The sequence below is a fragment of the Anneissia japonica genome, unplaced genomic scaffold (assembly GCF_011630105.1).
Source record: "Anneissia japonica isolate Jap-2015-1 unplaced genomic scaffold, ASM1163010v1 scaffold1030_len608725_cov174, whole genome shotgun sequence".
In the NCBI taxonomy this organism is placed as follows: Eukaryota; Metazoa; Echinodermata; class Crinoidea; order Comatulida; family Comatulidae; genus Anneissia; species Anneissia japonica.
This window is the reverse complement of record NW_022753996.1, coordinates 254,283-260,580: the sequence shown is the minus strand read 5'-3', so window position 1 is coordinate 260,580 and position 6,298 is coordinate 254,283.

Genomic DNA, 6,298 nt, shown 5'->3' with positions numbered 1-6,298 from the left:
TCGTAATTACGAGACGTAATTACGAGATAATATCTCGTTATTACGAGATAATATCTCGTAGTAACGAGATAATATCTAATTTTTTTTTTTTAGTTGGCAGCAATACGCTTCCGTAAATACGCTTCCGTAAGTAATGACAACAATTGTTATTAATATGTTTATAGTTGTTTATATTGGTTTTTTTGTGTGTGTGTTTCTTTTTATGTATTGGATTTTTCTACACAAAAAAATCTGAACCCTATAAATAAAAAAAAGAACCAGCAAATTTATTGTAAATTATTAGAATAAAATAATAATTGTAATTATAACATCGTGAGATAATTAAGTAAAATGGAATACACACATTTACAAATATCTAATGTTGAAAGAAATTCATTTAGCTTCAGGAATTATATAGATGACAAATTTTCGTTTTTGTAAAGCTAAAATGGAAACGGAGTACTTAGTCAGAACGTTTCGATCCCTATCAGAGATCTTTATCAACTTACAGGTAGGTGGTATTTAGCTTGGTCATGACGTCATTTGTTGATGACGTTGTAAACCTCCTCCGGATGTAGGTCGAAGGTTGTTCGGGGCCCGGCTCGGTATGAATTCTATAAGATCATCCGGAGGAGGTGTACGACGTCATCATCAACAGATGACGTCATGACCAAGCTAAATAACCTGTCGGTTTATAAAGATCTCTGATAGGGATCGAAACGTTCTCAGTGAGTACTCCGTTCCCATTTTAGCTTTACAAAAACGAAAATTTGTCATCTATAAATATCTAATGTAAGGATAAATACATATTTAAGTAATATTAATTAAACTACACGTGCGGATGGATTAAATCAATGACTTTAAACTGTATGTGTATATGTATGTATGTATGTATATATATGTACGTTAATATATATAGATGTGTATATGAAAGTATATTTCTTGTTAGTTATAGTCCTCAGATATATATACTGTACTAATTGTTTAAAGTTTTAAAACTTAAACGCTTTTAGGTTTATTTTGTTGGCAATTTTACAGTACAGTACCTACTTGTATCTTGTGTTACTTTGTATTTTGTAATTTTAAGGTAATTCTATTTTTTTATATTGTTGTATATTTCTTGGATGCACCACACATTTTGTATGGGTGCTACTGTATCCAAAGTTGATCCAATACATTGATTGATTGACCAGGATAAGTAGCTCGCTGTTCTCGCCCAGCACGACTGAGTCTATGGATGGTGAAATATTGTTATGCTAATGATCTCTTTAGGTAATTTCTGCACACGCACAGATGGGATGTATTTTTCCAGTGTTAAACCAGAGAGTTCTCTGATTTTGACTTAAAATAATAAAATAAGACTATTAGCATTTGTGAGCAATATATTTTCATTAAGTATAGGTATGTAATGGTTCATTGAAATACAAGATACAAGATAGCTTCATTGTCAAATTAAAATTGGTTTTTCTCATGGCAACACAAAACTACATAAAACACAACATTGAAACGATAGAAAACTATAAACTACAATTTGTATACGATACTTTAATGGGGGCTAGGTATTCTCAGGTGTTGTTATACCTCAGAGACCAGATTAACAAAATAAACTTATTTTTATTTATTATAATTAAAAATGCATTCTAGAACAAACGAAAGTCTATAAAGTGCTGTCCTTATCCTAGAGGGCACTCTCAACTTACCAGTTAAGTTAGTCTTAAAGGATGAGCTTAGTGGATGCATATGATCTTTCATAATTGCCATTTTTCTACTCAATACGGTTGTAATACTGTTCTTAACGATAAGCAAGACGTTATCCCGATTAATGAATTTATTAGCTCTTTTGACAACATGTTCAAATTGATTTTTTTTACCATACCACAGTAGGAAATTAAATTAAATATTAGAACACTTTGTATAATGCCCTTGTAGAAGAGTAAAAGTATATTTTCATGTACACTAAAATGTATAAATTCTGATTAGCTTTGCGAACTGTTACTTCAGCTTGAGCTGTCCGGGTCATTTTTTTCTATGAATTATGGTTCTTAAATATTCATAATTATCGACTTGATGAACTTCTGCTCAGTTGATTACAAGTGGGTCAATTCCGGTTTTTAAATTCTAAAATCAATAATTAGTTCTTTAGCTTTCTTAATGTTTACCGTTAAACAATTTTTATCGCACCACTTTGCAAATCTGTCTACTTCCTCAAAATAACCATTTTGTTTGGCTGACATAAAACCGCAATAACAATATTATCTGCATACACATGATACACGGTTATCAGGCCCATAGCCGGGGAGGGGGTGGGGTTATGGTTCTGGCAAACCCCCTTTTCTATCAAACTCAACTTTTTTTTTATTGAAACCACACCCCCACCCACTTCTTGAATTTCTCGAGTGAGTCCTCCGACCCAACTAATGCACCGCAAACCCACCCAGACTCGGACTGAATGTTTTGCTGCAGATCTTTTACAAATATAACTGCTTTTATAGCATTATTTAGACACATAGAGCACAAGAATCCTCTAACTTTGAGGGCTTCGCCGACCTCACCGGACTTCGACCATGGAACCCAGAGAACCCCCTTCCCCCGCCCATGGAAGAACCTGGCTACGGGCCTTGTTGTGACATGGCTGATGGCTGTGAGCTAGTTATTTAATCTTGAACAATAATTATTGACTATAATAACGTCAGTTTTTATTCTAATGATTAAATTCACGTGGGATTAATGTAATAATATTAATATTATCATCATTACCATAATCTTTACCACATCACCGCTGCCGCTGCTGCTGCCACCGCCAACTACTAAGTCTATAATCATTATTAGGCTTATATTATTACAATACATTAACCATGGCTGGCAAACGGCCGGGTGGCAATTTGCACGTACGGATCATAATACAACAATCATATATACCTTCAATACAAAACAATACAGGACTGTTACAAGTATATTTCTTATTGTTTTAATAAAATGACGAGTTAATAATAATGTGAAGCGCAGGGGTATAGCATGATTCCAGTTTCTATTATTCTCGAGGGTAAAAATCGAATCTCGGTAACCTTGACCTTGTCCTTTACTCATCTATTTCTTAAATTATTATGTACCATTCTACTAGATTAATATTGCTAACAAACAGACACACAGACAGACAGCTGTGAATGGTAAATATTACATATGGTAAATATTACATATTTAATTTCAGTTCATAGAAATATATGGGCATAAAAGGCGACAGAAGCAGAAACAGAAACATCAGTAAAATTTCAATACAAATCACATTAAACCCTTAGTCCATGTGAAGTAAACAGTTTTAAACTAGTCTTTTAGTACCGCTTTCCAGCTGTATGCACATGAAAGTATAGCATGTTTTTCTATAATATTTAAAAATTGAAGTCATTATTCATGACAAATATCTGACTGGCACTAAAGTGCTGAGGTCAACCTAGTTATTTTCTTATAATCGCATACTTGAAGATCCCAAATGTTACCTGTGTAAGATTAGCCCAAATAGTACATAGTGGTACAATACAGAATACAATGCTTTTTACATTATTTTAACATTTGTGGAATTGAAGACAATGGTTTCTTGAGCAAAATCATTGAGACGATAGTGCATATTTGTATGTAATGCATGCTTAGGCCTAGGCCTACTACGCATTTTTCATTAGGTATATTTATTTATTTTTGTGGTTAATAAAATATAACGCCTAATGATAACCTAAATATTATGCTTAGGCCTAAATTGTTATAACTGTAGTATTTTTCAGTAGCACGAAGGTCTAGTTGTAGTTGTTATAGTTAGTAATAACTGATGATAGTCGTAATGAGTTGTGTGTCACTATACTTAATGTAATTTTGTACTTTTTTTTAATCTTTGGAATGTTATAAACATATGTTGGCTAATAAATAAAATATGTTGGCTAATTTTATAAACATATGTTCGTTGTTATAAATTATTGTAACAATTATATGAGTGCAGAAACTGATTTATCATGATAATGATTTTAATTTGTTCCTAAGACGGTGAGGAAAATAAATTCTGTCTGAAACTAGTTTGATTAATGGTTAATAATATGTTTGTTGTAATAATTTATATAATTATATACATTTTCGTAAATATTAATTATGGCGGTACAGTATATATTGTATTGAAACACCTCACTACAAGTCTCGCAAAAAATACTATAAAGCAAAATTTTAACTGGTATAGTCATCATTTATTGAAACTTACATAATAAAGCATATATACAAAAATAAGCAAATTTACATAAATATTTCATTTAACACATGATAATGTTTAGCTTAATTATGTAGATACATTAAGTGTATGAGTATACAAGTTATATATACATTATGTACATAGGCCTAAGTCAAGTAAACATATTCCAGTATTTATTAATGTCATCATGATTATGATTATCCATGTTTATTATATTCATTATTCATGTTAATAATAGTTCCTAATTAATTATAACTGCTTAATCGCGGGTTTGCGGCGAGATAATTCTGCTGCCAACATTCAGGAGTGATTGGGCACTTCGCTGGCCGCCACGATACTCTCGCCAAATCCTCAACAACCTCTCTGTACTCCTCTTCGAGCCATTGGTCTGTGATTTGGTTACATCCTCGGGATGTACCAACTCTGCTGTTATGGACACTGTCACTGCCTCTTCGTACATTAACATACACACACATGACATAGAATTGGAGATTGGCTGAAAGAGATAAGGAATTGTGTACGTATATTATAATATTTCAATCATTTCATTTATATATTCAAAGTCCAATTTTATTAGACAGTAATTTATGGGTGTTGTCTTCAACTTAATGCACTAGTAACACTCATTTGAATGATAATCTTGTTTTTATATGTTATATTTTTATACCGGTACATAAATTCTTAATTATGTTCTCATTATTCACCAATTCTCAACAATAAAAATAAAACAAAAATACAAACATATCTACAAGTGACGAAATAAAGTTGATACCGGTACTATACAGTAAATATTTTTGCGTGAATAACATGTCAACACACAAGAAAAAATTTATCAAAAATTCAAACATATTAACAAACGAAATGTCATAGTTGTACATAAAAACAAATACGGTATTGTTTTAATATTCTTGTTTTTATATGTTATGTTTTTATACCGGTACATAAATTCTTAATTATTTTGGCCTACTGTCTCAACCATCAAACAAAATCAACAAATGTATGAATGACATACTTTATTCATTATCACGCAAGGAAAATAAATCTACGTATCAACATCAAATGTATTGATACAGTATACTGTACTGTTTTAACGTTATGTTTTTATACTGGTAAATAATTAATAATTAAGAATTTAATTATTCACTTTAGGCCTAGGCTTACATATTTTCTCCTTTTTGTTACTGATGTATCGTATCCAGCTGTTGTATGACTACGTTCTTCTCAGTGACGGCTGCTGTGTCTTTTTAGCGTTCCATACATTTGGCGCGGCGGCCGAAACGATTGGCGGCCGAAATGATCGAGCACCCTGGCCCTAGGCTACCGGGCTTAGATTGCTCTTCTACGTATACTACTACCGCATAACAAGAAATCGACCCACGCGGTGCATTCTTAAATTGTACACACATTATTAAAATGTATTAGACGATAACACGATATCACTGACTGAACGATCTACCACCCTCGCATCGCAGTAACTATACTGTACTGTAGGCCTAGCTTAGGCCTAACGTTTTTGTGGAAAGTTAGATAGTCGTTATGTACCCGACAGTCGGCTGCCTTTATATCTGCACTTGTCTTCAATTTGTATTCAAAGGGTACATTGCTACATAGCCAACTGTCGGGGATATGGTACCTTAATATGACTACTCCATAGATATAATACCAAAGAGTATAAATACTATTTATACTCTGTGATAATACTAAGAATACTAGAGCGCTAACCGCAATGTATTCGATGTTCGAAATACGCAGAACTGTGTGAATACCATCCAAGATGGCTGCCATAGATTTAGCCAATCAAATTTCGCTAAGCACCATCGTTTGCAATTGCGCCCTCAATTTACTCAGAGGGTTCAGTACAGCTAGCTACCCGTATGTTTAAAACTCGAGCGTTGCGGTGTTTGGGTATAATGTACATGATTTTCATTTTCATTCCTTGGTATCTTATTTTTGAATAAGGTGCTCCACTTGGCCTCGTTTTGGCTACAATAGTTTAATAATTTGTTATTACCATTACTCATTATCATTAATAAAATAATAGTCAGTCAGAGGGCTTATTAATATGTAATAATATGTATAATAAGCCTGAAGGTG